The sequence below is a fragment of the Chiloscyllium plagiosum genome, unplaced genomic scaffold (genome assembly GCF_037043375.1).
Source record: "Chiloscyllium plagiosum isolate Xiang-an unplaced genomic scaffold, Cpla_swu_hap1 HiC_scaffold_6, whole genome shotgun sequence".
NCBI classification, from domain to species: domain Eukaryota; kingdom Metazoa; phylum Chordata; class Chondrichthyes; order Orectolobiformes; family Hemiscylliidae; genus Chiloscyllium; species Chiloscyllium plagiosum.
This window is the reverse complement of record NW_028270144.1, coordinates 118,527,949-118,542,689: the sequence shown is the minus strand read 5'-3', so window position 1 is coordinate 118,542,689 and position 14,741 is coordinate 118,527,949. Positions and strand designations below refer to the sequence as shown.

Genomic DNA, 14,741 nt, shown 5'->3' with positions numbered 1-14,741 from the left:
AGGGGAAGGTGCCGGGAGTGGAGGTTGGGTTGGTGAGGGGTGTGGATCTGACAAGGGAGTCACGGAGGGAGTGGTCTTTCCAGAACGCTGATAGGGGTGGGGAGGGAAATATATCCTTGGTGGTGAGGTCCATTTGGAGGTGGCGGAAATGACGAAGGATGATCCGATGTACCTGGAGGTTGGTGGGGTGGTAGGTGAGAACTAGTGGGGTTCTGTCCTGGTGGCGATTGGAGGGGCGGGGTTCAAGGGCGGAGGAGTGGGAAGTGGAGGAGATGCAGTGGAGAGCATCGTCAACCACATCTGAGGGGAAATTGCGGTCTTTGAAGAAGGAGGCCATCTGGGTTGTTCGGTATTGGAATTGGTGCTCCTGGGAGCAGATGCGGCGAAGGCGAAGGAATTGGGAATATGGGATGGCGTTTTTACAGGGGGCAGGGTGGGAAGTGGTGTAGAACACCAAGAGGAGCACAGTAGAATCTCGATTATCTGAACGAAACAGGCAGAGAGTATTTTATTCAGATAACCAATTGTTTGGATAATTGATCTGGTCATAAACAAGTGGTAATTTATGAGTGCCAGTTATCCAAAGATTTCTCAGTTATCCTGCAATGCCTGCCATAATGCTGTTTAACTGATAACTGAATGCTGAGTTGCCTAATTTCTTTTTTATGGGACCTTGAGATCTTGTTCGGATAATCCGATATTTGGATAATTGATGTTCGGATAATCGAGGTTGGACTGTATAGGGGTGAAATTATAAAAAAGTTACCGATTACAGTCGTGTCAACTGGACAAGGAGCATTAACATGAAAACAGGTAAGCCCAGCACTGGCATTTGAGTATCTATAAGGCTGCTGCTGAGGGCAACAGGTTTGACTCTCTATGACTAATATTTGTCATAAGACTATTTCAAAGATTTCTTGCACAGTAATATGGTTAGTGATTTTTTTCTCTTTTGCGAGAAATGAACTTCTATGTTCTTTGAATAAAAGTACACTAGCAGCTTCTTATATTTACCGACTGGCTACTACAGTGAACAAATTTCAAAAGCAACACTTATGATTTATCAAGTCAGGTTTCACTGGGGGATCTGACGTGGCAAAGTTACCATCAGTTAGGATCATAATATTGCTTTTGTCACTGTGGTGTGCGAACTCTCATAATTTATGTGCATCTGGTACAGTAATCTACTGTGATTGAGTTTGCTTTCCCTTGAAGGTTGGAAAGATCTAGTACCAACCTTTGCCAAGGTCTTTGTGAGAGATGAGAAGATAATATGGGCTCTATTGATTTCCATGGTATCTCTCGACAATGCAATCACTATTGCCTGAGTTTGCCTGTTAGATGAGTGGATATATCAGCTGGTGTCTGGAATGCCTGACTACCTCCTTGAAAACTAATAGGATAACCAATGGATAGTAGTCTGTTGCAATTTGCAACATCAATTCTATCAGATAGTCTGCAAAATGACACATCCCCATATTACTGCTAGAGCCTCTTTTCTTTGGTGACATCATGTTGTTTTGTTAATGAACTGGATGTGAAATAAAGTGTCTTCCTTCCACCATCATCCTAAGCTTGGTTGAGCATAGAATTTTTTTTATTCATTCACAGGATATAGCCATTTATAACTAGGACAGTATTGATTGCCTGTCCTTAATTGCCCAGAGGGCAGTTAAGAGTCAACCACATTGCTGTGGGTCTGGAGTCACATGTAGGCCAGACCAGGTAAGGACAGCAGTTTCCTTCCCTAAAGGACATTAGTGAACCAGATGTGTATTTCATGGTCATAATTAGACTCTTAATTCAAGATTTTTTTATGTTGAATTCAAATTCCACTATCTGCTGTGGTAGGATTCAAACCCAGGTCCCCAGAGCATCACCTGGATCTCTGAGTTCACAGGCTTGGGATAATACACTAGGCCATTGCCTCCCACCAACCTAGCAAGCTGTATCTACTGCTATCACCTTGGGCAAACTGGGATTGTAATAGGATAGCACGTCTGAAGAAAGTAATATTTCTGTTATTTTCTTTACTGCTATGGTCTGTCTGAGACTCCAAAGTCACTGTTGACTTTTTGTCAACAGCTCGTTTAAAGGTTGTGTGAATGTACTCAAATTTGGAATGAATTCTCTGACCCGGCTGATGATTTTTAGATATTGCTGGACACATTGGCACTCTTTGGTGATGAGAATTCATTAATTGGCTTTATTTTTCCTTAGGATCTACCTCTCTGTAGAATGATGTGACCCAAAAATCTAATTCTTGTATTGGAAAATTTACACTTCCTATTCAAATGAGGCCAAGAGTTCTATAATGTGTTCAGAACTTCAAGAACTCTGTGATCAAGCTCTTTCTCTGATAGTATCCTGTATGTCACCCATGTGACACATGATTCCTTCTTCCCTTCTACGATTTGGTGCAGTACAAGTTGAAATATTTCTAGGGCTGATGATATTTCAAAGAGCGATCCAAGTAAAATTGCCTAAAAGGCTAGGACGAAAGTGATTGTCCACCTTGATCATATTGAAGGGATATGTGTCCAAAAACCACCCTCATTATCTAATGAGGGAACAGCACTTTATTGGTTAGCTTTGTCAAACTGTCACCTAATGAATTGGAGATGCCGGTGTTGGACTGGGGTGTACAAAGTTAAAAATCACACAACACCATCACCTGATGAAGGAGCGTCACTCCAAAAGCTAGTGTGCTTCCAATTAAACCTGTTGGACTATAACCTGGTGTTATGTGATTTTTCACCTAATGAAGACATTGCATAAACTTCTCTCTGGACTGCTTTTTGAAGTCTACACTCAGCCCAACCCCACTATTTGTTTTGGGGACTGTTACAAGCCCTGAACTCTAGCTTTTAAGTTCAACAACAGCTGATCTAGAATTTTAAATTTCACCAGCAAGGCTGGGGTGACCTTTTGGGATTGTGTAGGCACTTTGGCTTCACATCCTCAAACAGTATTAAGTGACATTCTTCCTGAGCTTTCCTAGACTTTGAAAGAGCTGTGGGAAATAATGGTGGAATTCTATCTCCTTGTCATTTTGTAATACTGCATCCAATACTTCTAAGAACACTTAATTATTTATCTGTATTAAAGAGATGTTACCTGTTTCTTTTTGATGTAGAGAGTTTCATTGATCTCCTTCCCCTTCTGGCTAATTGTGGTTATGAACTGAACCTGCTCTGCAAGATCCAGACCCTCTTGGGGCCTGTTACTTGTTGGCTGGACATTGACTGATTTAAGACATGACAACTGGCCTTTACTCATTAAAAAGTTAAAAAAAGGAAGCTTGCTCCTTCTGTAATGACTACTAAGGATCTTTGTTTGCTTCTTTTGAACACAGCTAAGAAAGTAGATTTATCTTATTGATTCCTTTTATATGTAATTTGTCAAATTTTCTGCTTTTCAAGAACTTCTTCAAATTCTTTACCTTTTCTTGGAAATTCTTAACAGCTTTCTTGGTGATGATGTGCATTTAGATCAGCTTAAAGTGCCCAATGCTCCTCTATTGGAAACACTGTGCTCCCCCAGCTGGGCATTCATGGTGTTTGCAACATTGCTTTGCTCTCCACCAGGAGCATTCCTAATATAGCTACTGTACCAATCTCCTGTTCGTTTTCCGTTACTGTGGATTTTCACAAGGGTGATGGTGCCACCATATAGGCTACCTAATAGCCATCCAGCAGCTCAGTATTTCTCAGACAATGGCCTAAATCTGAGGTCTCTGCGTGGCTCGCACCAATTGTTTGTTTGAGGTCAAACGTTCTGAAAACTCAGCAACTTTCATGTTGGATACCCCGCATAAAGGCAATTCAGCTCATCTTGTAATGTACTATGTCCACAAGAAATAGTTAGTCAGTAAAGGTTGTTAAGGGATGACTTGATAACCTCCCATAACCTCTGGGATCTGATTAAATTGCATTTGCACAGTTATGAGGGTGTAATCTCCCCAAGCACTGAAGAACATGGGCAACAATATCCACTATCTGCAAATGCATTGCTGATATTTACCAAGGCTACTTACACACTACCTTCCAAATGCTAGTCACCTGCATCTTACATCAGCAAATATATGGGAATGCAACTATTTGCAAGTTTCCCTCCAAGCCACTCATCATCCTGACTTGGAAATATATCGCTGTTCGTTCAGTGTCACTGGGTCAGAATCTTGGAATTCTCGTCCTAACATCCAGTTGTAAATGCTGGTGGACAATTAAACAATTTACTGGATGGTGAGGCTCCACAAACATCCCCATAGTTAATGATTGGAGTGGGCTCAGTACATCAGGGTAAAATATAACACAAAAGGAATGCAATAATCTTTAGCAAGAAGTGCTGAGTGGATGATCTATCTAGGTCGCCTCTCGTGATTCCCAGCATCACAGATGCCAGTCTCCAGCCAATTTGATTCACTCCACGTGATATCAAGAAACTCTGGATACCACAAGAGCTATGATCCCTGGCAACATTCTGGCAATAGTATAGAAGATATGTGTTTCAGACATGGCACACATCAAGCCAAGCTGTTCCAATACAGATCCAACACTGGCATCTACCCATGAATGTGGAATATTGTCCGTCTATGTTCTGTACACATAAAAAAAAACAGGGCAGATCCAACCTGGCCATATACTGCCATCAATCATCAGCAAAGTGATGGAAAGTGTCATCACAGCGAAATCAAGCAGCACTTGTTTAGCAATAACCTGCTCACTGACATTTAATTTGGGTTCCACCAGGTTCACTCAGCTCCTCACCTTATTACAGCCTTGGTTCGAATATGGGCAAAAGAGCTGAATTCCAGAGGTGAGGTGAGAGTGACAGCCCTTGATATCAAGGCTGCATACAACTGAATTTGGTATCAAGGAACCTGAGCAAAACTGAAGGCAATGGGAATTACGGGGCAAATTCTTCACTAGTTGGAGTCATACTTGGCACAAAGTTAGATGATTGTAGTGATCATAGGTCAGGCATCTCAGCTCTAGGACATCTTGGCAGATATTCCTCAGGATAGTATCCTAGGCTCAGCCATCTTCATCAATGAATTTCCCTCCACCACAAGGTCAGTCATAAGGAAGTTTGCTGATGATTGAATAATAGTCAGGGCCATTCACAACTCCTCAGTTAATGTCCAAATGCAGTATGACCTGGACAATATCCAAGTTTGGGCTGTCAAGTGGCAAGTTATTTTCACAATAGACAAGTGCCAGGCAATGACCATTGCCAACAAGAGACAATCTAGCCATAGCACCTTGATTTAATGCCATTACTTTCAATGAATCCCACAGTGTCGTCATCCTGCAGGTTACCATTGACCAGAAATTCAACTGGATTAGCCATAAAAATGCAATAGCTACAAGACAAAGTCAGAGACTAGGAATACAGCAGCAAATAAATCACCTCCTGACTCCGCAAAGCATCTCTACCATCTACAAGGCACAAGTCAAGAGTATGATGGAATACTCTCATATGTCTGGATCTGTGCAGCTCCAACAACATTCAAGAACCATCCAAGACTAAAAATCCCAATTGATAGTGCCACAAACATCCACTCCCTTCATCACCAATGCTGAGTAGCAGCAGTGTACATGAACTGTAAGATGTACTTCAGAAATTCACAAAAGCTCCTTTGATAGCACCTTTCCAAACCCATGAGCACTACCATCCAGAATGACAAGGCAGCAGATGGAAGCACCACGCCTGAAAGTTCCCTTCCAAGCCACTCACCATCCTGATTTGGAAATATATCGCTGTTCCTTCACTGTCATTTGGTCAAAATTCTGGAACTCCATGTCTAACAACAGTGTGGGTTGGGTCTACCTGGACCAAATAAGCTTCAGTCCTTTGAGGAGACAAATCACTACCATCTTCTCAAGCTAGGGAAAGATAATAATAAATGCCTGGCAGCAATGCCCACTTCCCATGAATGAAAGAAAAAGCCACGCCTTCATCTCTTTAATCTTATTTACACTATACCATTTTACTTGTGGCTAAGGAAATAATCCAGACATTAAAAATCCATGAAATTTTGATTTTTAGCTGCTCATGCTCCCAACACCAAAACTTCTTTCTAAGTTCTACTTCAGTTGTTGGTACCTATGTTCACTGGATCATCTTTCGCCAACTGCAATTTTCCCTTCAGCCAGGGCAATTGTCCTGACCTCTGGCACTGGGCAGGCAAAACTGTCCTCTGGATTCTCTCTTACCTTTTGCTGCTAAATTATAGGAGGAACCTCATTGGAAATGGTGTAAATATAGATACTGGATGAAAACAGGCTTAGGCTTGGATGTAAAGTTCATCACAGCCTTTCTTTAAGCTCACACGTTTATTTTAACAGAACATGACAATCTCCAGCAAGGCTTTAGTGGTGCCAGTTGAGAAAGTTAAAGTGGATACACTGGAAACAAAAGGGGAACTAAAATAGGTCATAACATTATGATTAATTTGCTTCACATTACAGAATATTGATACATTTTATTTATACATTCAGGAGCACTACATTTTCATAATTGACTTGCTATTATATACATAATATGTATATATTATATAAATATAATGTTATTCCAAATGCTAAGTACTAATATGATTGACTAGCTGTGAGTGAAGAAAAGATATTGTATTTGAACACAGTCTGAGATATCTTGCCTCAGCAGTAACAACGTTTTCCCTCTCTTTCTCTGAAACCCCTCTCATTGAGTTGAAAAACTCACTGGAACACCTCATCAGCACAACTTGCACATTTGGAATACCCATCACTGTCTCCAGAAAAAGTGGTGTCAGCCCACCGGAACTGATCCAGGAACAAATCTAAGTGTCAAAAGCTTGTGCGGAAAATGACATTGGCTGCAGACCAGCATATGGGACAATCTGTGAATAGTTCTTTCATTAGAATTGAACTGTTACTTGGCTAAAGCACTTTTAAGATAACACATGGTTCAATTGTTGTTTTTCAAATAAATGATAATCAAGTGATGTAGAAATTCAGCAGATCTGGCAGCATCTATGGAGAGAGAAAAACAAAGTTAACGTTAATTTTGAGTCCAACGAGTCTTATTGGACTCAAGACATTAATTTTTATCTCTCTCCACAGTTGCAGACTCGCTAAATTTCTCTATCATGTTCTGTTTTTATTGCGGATCCCCAAGAGTACTTTGCTTTTATTTCAGTGTTCATTTTTTCCCCGGGCTCTTCTGAATTATTTTGTGTGTGTTTCATTTTTCAATCTTTACATCTTTTCTTGAGTAACTTTGTTTGAAATAAACTAGTTCTTTATTAATTATTTAAGGGACGTGGCTTGTGGTACTGAGGAACATGCAATAAGGTACATACTGATAATGTCACCTCCCTTCTTAAATCGTTGTCACCAGTGGAGGAATCGAACAAGGAATTAATGCATCCTACTGGTCAAATACATAACCCCAAAGAGAGCTAATCCCACATACAGACTCACACAGAACGCTCACATATAGAATTTTCACACACACACACACACACAGGTCCCCACAGAATTTTCAAATATGTGCGCAAGCAGAACTCAGGCAAGAAAAAGTGAAATGCTGTAGATGTAAGAAGCCTGAAATAAAAACAAATGCTTGGACACACTGACAATTCCTAGACAATTTCACACGGGGAGAGGCTGCTGTCATTTAGTGACTCCAGCCCGATACCCTCTGACTACATCCTTCCACCCTCCCACCGTCCCCCTCCCCACTCCCACTTCCTGCTTCTCTCTCATACATCTCCAACCACTCCCAACTTGGGAAAGCCTCTCTTTCTCTCTCTCTCTCTCGCTCCTCATCCATTCTGCCGAGCTGATGAGAAGTTTCAGAGCCGGGCTCTGACTCTGGTGTGAATTATTCGGTAGTGGGAAGGGGTTGGGGGGGGAGGGAGGTGGCTGGTGTGAGCGATGTTGCCTGCTCACGATTGTGGGGCAGATGCGTCTGTCTCCACCCCCAGTTGTCATTTGAAGAGAGACTAATGGATGAAATATATATATACACACACACACACACATACTTACATATATATACCCATCCTCCTGCAGGAGCGAGCTCATACTGAGCGACCTTGGTATATTCTCCAACTCAGGGGCTTACTCCACATCTTCTGCAAAAGATCCATCAACTTCAATTCCACAAAAGTACGGATTTACAAGCCAAAATAGTTATCCTGTCCGAACTTCAGCCTCCTCGGGAACCTGAAAGTGCCTCATTCATACTTGTTTTTAGACAAAAATATTATTTGCAAAATATCTCAATGTGTCTGATCACTTCAGTTTTTCTGTTCTCTTGAAAACTTGTAAGTCAATGCAAACTTATTGGATGTAACCCTTTGACGGTATAGGGAGAGGGAGAGAGCAGTGCTATATTCCATCTGGCTTTTTTTTTGTACAGCCGACTGTTCTCTAGTTTCCCTCTTGTTTGAGTGTAACGGGACGGCGCAGTGTGTGCACGGAATCCCTCTCTCCCACACACGCGCACAAATTCACCTGAAAAGATTCAGACAATTCCTGTCCTCTCAGTCAGGCAGAACTTCACTATCCAAGCAGGCAGCTCTTCAAACCAAGAGACTTTCAGATTTCCAACATGGACTTCTAAGAAAAGGTAAATGATGCTTTGTTTAAAAAAAAAATCTTTTGTTCTGTAGCTCTGTGGGATTCTGGCGTTTATTGAAGGGGTCGACCGCCTTTGGAAGTTTCTGAGGTTGGTGCTGTCTGAAGTATCGAATGTAACGTTGACCTGGTGACTGTGGATTGGGAATGATCTACATGCACTGTATTTCAGTCTGGGCTGCTGCACATTAGTGGGATTATACCCGACGCTAAAAGTATTAACGGCGGCAAGCGAGGCACATTGCATTTACGTTACAAATAGTTCCCCCTGTCCAGAGAAGGGGTCAATCTGGTCGTGTTGATAGGGAGTGGGAAGGACTGATATCACTTACAGTGAAAGGTTCTGAAAATATCACACATTGCCGCTTGCACAGTCAGTACTGGGGTTCTGTGTATGTGTGTGTGTGTGTTAATGTGTAATAAGAATCATCTGTATTTAGGTAGCTTGAGGGAGACGGCGTGTCTGTGGTGACAGATTGCAACAAAGGCTGTTGAATTTCATCGGCAGAGGTTTAGTTACACTTTCCAACTTCCTCCCAAACGAACCTTGCCAGCGAAATGCCAGAGTCAAACTGACCCCCCCACCCCCCCACCCCGTCAATGACCCGGCCGCCTCAGACACTCTCCCGGGAACTTTCGTGTTACATCTAGCACCCCAGCTTCTGCAGAACTCAGTGCGCACCGTTCCTGCCTTGCATCTACAAAAGAAAATAACTTTTATTTGGTATGGAAACGGTTTTCTGTTTTAGCTGGCTCAGCAAGCGTACTTTTTAAATTGGGGGTCAGGTCTAGAGAGGCATCGATATGCCAACTTGTAGTCGGAAGAAAAATGCGCGAGTTTATCTTGGAAAAGTTAACAGAAAAGGTTAGTTGGACGGACAGGGCCAGTCCACCTGGTTCCCAGTCACCCTTGAGTTCAATTAGACAGAGAAGCTTAAATTCAGAAGCTGTGCTCAGCCCCTGGGCTGAGAGTGAGATTTTGAACCAGTGACTGATTGAATGAACCACTAATAGCGCCCTGGGGTTAGGATTTCCCTCACAGGACTCCCTCTAACGGCAAAGGATCAACCCCCCCCCCCCCCCCCTCCCCATCTTTCCTAACCTGTCCACTCCGGAGAGCGGGGGAGCTCAACGCAAAAGCCTTGTCCTGTCGCCTATCCTGCAGGCACCAATCATCTTCCAGAGTCTCCCACATTCTTCCTGACTGACGCTGGGCGATTCCTCACAATGAGCTCCTGAAATTTGTTGTGATTCTTAGATTGACGCCAGATGAACGTGCAGCTATTGAGAGGGGGAGAGAAAACAGTGCAGGCAGACACACTGTGGATACTCGCCTGTAGTCAAAAGTCAACCACTGGCTAAAGTACAGAAGGAGTCTTTGGAATTCCTTGCCACAGGGAGCTGTGGGCGTAGAATCTTTGAGTATATTTAAACCTGAGATAGATTCTTCATCAACAGGGGACTCAAAGACCATAAGGAAAACGTGGGGTAGTGGATGTGAGGGTGGCTCAGTGGTTAGCATTGCTGCCTCACAGCACCAGGGACCCAGGTTTTTTACATTAGATGAGGTTCCATACAGTGTGGAAACAGGCCCTTCGGCCCAACAAGTCCACACCGACCCTCCGAAGAGTAACCCACCCAAACCCCTTTTCCCTTTAACTAATGCACCCTACACTATGGGTGATTTGGCATGGCCAATTCACCGAACCTGCACACCTTTGGATTGTGGGAGGAAACTGGAGCACCTGGAGAAACTGGAGCACCTGGATGATTCAGGAGAAGAGTGAAAGTAATAGGGTGGTTGTTATGGGGGACATTAACTTTCCAGATATTGACTGGGAAAGCTTTAGCTCGAGTTCGTTAGATGGGTCGGTGTTTGTCCAATGTGTGCAGGAGGGTTTCCTGACACAATATGTAGACAGGCCAACAAGAGGTGAGGCCATACTGGATTTGGTTCTGGGTAACGAACCAGGCCAGGTGTTAGAATTGGAGGTAGGCGAGCACTTTGGGGACAGTGACCACAATTCGGTGACTTTTACTCTAGTGATGGAGAGGGATAAGTGTGCACTGCAGGGCAAGAGTTATAGCTGGGGGCAGGGAAATTATGATGCGGTGAGGCATGACCTAGGATGCGTGGCTTGGAAAAGTAGGCTTCAAGGCATGGGCACAATTGATATGTGGAGCTTGTTCAAAGAGCAACTATTGAGTGTCCTTGATAAGTATGTACCTGTCAGGCAGGGAGGAAAAGGTCATGTGAGGGAGCCGTGGTTTAATAAGGAATTGGAATCCCTTGTTAAATGGAAGAGGGCGGCCTATGTAAAGATGAGGCGTGAAGGTTCAATTGGGGCGATTGAGAGTTATAAGGTAGCCAGGAAAGATCTGAAGAGAGAGCTAAGAGCAGCAAGGAGGGGACATGAAAGGTCCTTAGTTGGTAGGATTAGGGAAAACCCTAAGGCTTTCTATAGGTATGTCATGAATAAAAGAATGACTAGGGTAGGAATAGGTCCAGTCAAGGATAGTAGTGGGAAGTTGCGTGTGGAGGCTGAAGAGATTGGGGAGACATTGAATGAATACTTTTCATCAGTATTCACTCAGGAACAGGACATTGTTGCCGATGTGAATATTGAGTCACAATTAATTAGAATGGACGGCTTTGAGGTATGTAGGGAAGAGGTGTTGGAAATTCTGGAAAGGGTGAAAATAGATAAGTCCCCTGGGCCTGATGGCATTTATCCTAGGATTCTCTGGGAAGCAAGGGAGGAGATTTCAGAGCCATTGGCCTTGATTTTTATGTCCTCGTTGTCTACAGGAATAGTGCCAGTAGACTGGAGGATAGCAAATGTGGTTCCCTTGTTCAAGAAGGGGAGTAGGGATAACCCTAGTAACTATAGGCCGCTGAGTCTCACTTCTGTTGTGGGCAAAGTCTTAGAGAGAATTGTAAGGGATAGGATTTATGAACATCTGGATAGGAATAATGTGATCAAGGATAGTCAGCATGGTTTTGTGAAGGGCAGGTCGTGCCTCACAAACCTTATTGAATTCTTTGAGAAGGTGACTAAGGAGGTAGACGAGGGTAAAGCGGTAGATGTGGTGTATATGGATTTTAGTAAGGCATTTGATAAGGTTCCCCATGGTAGGCTACTGCAGAAAATATGGATGTATGGCATTGAGGGTGAGTTGGAGGTTTTGATTAGGAATTGGCTGGCTGGAAGAAGACAGAGGGTAGTAGTTGATGGTAAAGGTTCATCTTGGAGTGCAGTTACTAGCGGTGTTCCACAAGGATCTGTTTTGGGACCATTGCTGTTTGTCATTTTTATAAATGACCTGGAGGAGGGGCTAGAAGGTTGGGTGAGCAAGTTTGCGGATGATACGAAAGTCGGTGGAGTTGTTGACAGTGAGGAAGGATGTGTCAGGTTACAGCGGGATATAGATAAGTTGCAGAGCTGGGCAGAAAGATGGCAAATGGAGTTCAATGTAGGTAAGTGTGAGGTGATTCACTTTGGTAAGAGTAACAAAAAGACGGGGTACTGGGCTAATGGTCGGATACTTGGTAGTGTGGATGAGCAGAGGGATCTTGGTGTCCATGTACACAGATCTCTGAAAGTTGCCACCCAGGTAAATAGTGCGGTGAAGAAGGCATATGGCGTACTGGCTTTTATTGGCAGAGGAATTGAGTTCCGGAGCCCTGAGGCCATGTTGCAGTTGTATAAGACTCTGGTGCGGCCGCATCTGGAGTATTGTGTGCAGTTTTGGTCACCATACTATAGGAAGGATGTGGTGGCACTGGAACGGGGGCAGAGGAGGTTTACCAGGATGTTGCCTGGTATGGTAGGAAGATCGTATGAGGAAAGGCTGAGGCACTTGGGGCTGTTTTCATTGGAGAAAAGAAGGTTTAGGGGTGACTTGATAGAGGTGTACAAGATGATTAGGGGTTTAGATAGGGTTGACCATGAGAACCGTTTTCCACGTATGGAGTCAGCTATTACGAGGGGGCATAGCTTTAAATTAAGGGGTGGTAGGTATAGGACAGATGTTAGGGGTAGATTCTTTACTCAGCGAGTCGTGAGTTCATGGAATGCCCTGCCAGTAGCAGTGGTGGACTCTCCCTCTTTATGGGCATTTAAACGGGCATTGAATAGGCATATGGAGGATAGTGGGCTAGTGTAGGTTAGGTGGGCTTGGATCGGCGCAATATCGAGGGCCAAAGGGCCTGTACTGCGCTGTATTTTTCTATGTTCTGTGTAAAACCCACGCAGAGGGAGAATGTGCAAACTCCACACAGACAGTCGCCCGAGGTTGGAATCGAATCTGGGACCCTGGTGCTGTGAGGCAGCAGTGCTGACCACTGAGCCACCGTGCTGCTTCAATCCCAGCCTCGGGTGACTGTCTGTGTGGAGTTTGCACATTCTCCCTGTGTCCACATGGGTTTCCTTCGGGTGCTCCGGTTTGCTCCAACAGGCCAAAGATTGGCAGATTGGCCATGCTAAATTGCTCATAGTGTCCAGAGATGTGCAGGCTATGTGGGTTAGCTGTGGGGAATGCAGGAATAGTGTAGAGTAGTGGGATGCCCTTCAGAGGGTCAGTGTGGACTCAATGGGCAGAATAGCCTGCTTCCACACTCTAGGGATTCTATGAATGTCTGATCACCCATAGTCCTATTGAATGATGAAGAGGCATGAGGAGCCAAATAGCCTACTCCTGTTCCTATGTCTTACAGAGACCATTCTACCCATCACATCCCTGTTGCCTCTCTTCAGTTGTCTGTCGTTCCCCTCTCCCTACTCATTTTTGTTTCAGGCCATACACACACAAACACTATCCACACCTCTTTGCTATTTTGAAACTGAAATTGAATCAACTAATGGGTTTATAAAAGATTTACCAGTGTGCTGCCAGGAATGGAGGGTTTGCATTATAAGGAGGGGCTGGATAGGCTGGGACTTCTTTCACTGGAGTATTGGAGGTTGAGGAGTGACCTTATAGTGGTTTATAAAATCATGTGAGGTATAGATAAGGTGAGTGACTGGTGTCTTTTCTTTAGGGTGGGGGATTTCAAAATTAGGGGGCATATTTTTAAAGTGAGAGGTGAAAGATTTTTAAAAAAACACATGGGGGCAATTTCTTTACACAGAGAGTGGTTCGTGTGTGGAATGAACTTCCAGAGGAAGTGATGAATGTGAGTACAGTTACAACATTTAAAAGACATTTGGATAAGTACATGAATAAGAAATGTATGGAGGGATAGGGGCCAAGTACAGGCAGGTGGGACTAGTTTAGGTGGGAATTATGCACTGGTTGAGCTGAAGAGTCTGTTTCTGTGCTGTATGGCTTTATGTCTCTATGACTCTAGTCGGCCTAAAGAGCTGGAAGAAAAGGGGGCAGTATAATAGAAGTTAGATCTTCAAAGGAAACTTGCCAATTTAAAATAGAATGTCATTCTTGGGGATGCTAATCCAGACACACAGCCACCAGGGCACACGCAGATACACACTGGGACAAAGACACACACTCATACCAATGCAAAAACATACACAAACACAAAGCTCAAACATAACATACATACACAAACCTTCACACATATACAAATACACCCACCCACAGTTATATCCTCTTTCCAGGCTGTACAACAGCATGATAAAAATGTAAGCACGCCAACACACACAAAACATATGCCACACAAACCCATGCAACTATACCAACACATAAACACCAACTCCAAAACACACACAAACAGGCTCAGACCACAGATACAAGATTGTAAACTGCTGGAATCTGGCTGGTAGTCTCATACAATCCCAGGACAGATGTACCCAAGGCCAGCTGCAACTTTCCCCACTTCCTGCTGTCCAGCTTGGATCAAGTAACTTAACAGGGATTGAAAACTGGATGTGTCACCTTCCTGCTTTGTGTAGCACAGTGCTTCACTACACTGAGCATTTCATTTAAGGTGACCTTTGAACTTAATATATATTGCACTAAAGCTACTAGCTTTTCTTAATATTTTAATATACGATGCAGGTATTTGATTAAAAATTCTTTGAGACAATGGATGCCTTCCAATCTGAATCTCCTCCACCAACCAGTGCCATTAATAAAATTAAACCTTGATTTAGTGTC

General features: G+C 43.4%; 1 protein-coding gene across 1 annotated transcript in view; it reads left to right on the top strand.

The window, feature by feature from the left end:
- The first annotated feature begins 8,073 nt into the window (after positions 1-8,073).
- mxra5a (matrix-remodelling associated 5a) overlaps positions 8,074-14,741 on the top strand; it is a 61,554-nt gene continuing 54,886 nt past the window's right edge. The window contains exon 1 of the mRNA XM_043692722.2: positions 8,074-8,616. The gene's annotated coding sequence lies outside the window, so the exon portion shown is untranslated. The remainder of the gene's footprint in view (positions 8,617-14,741) is intronic.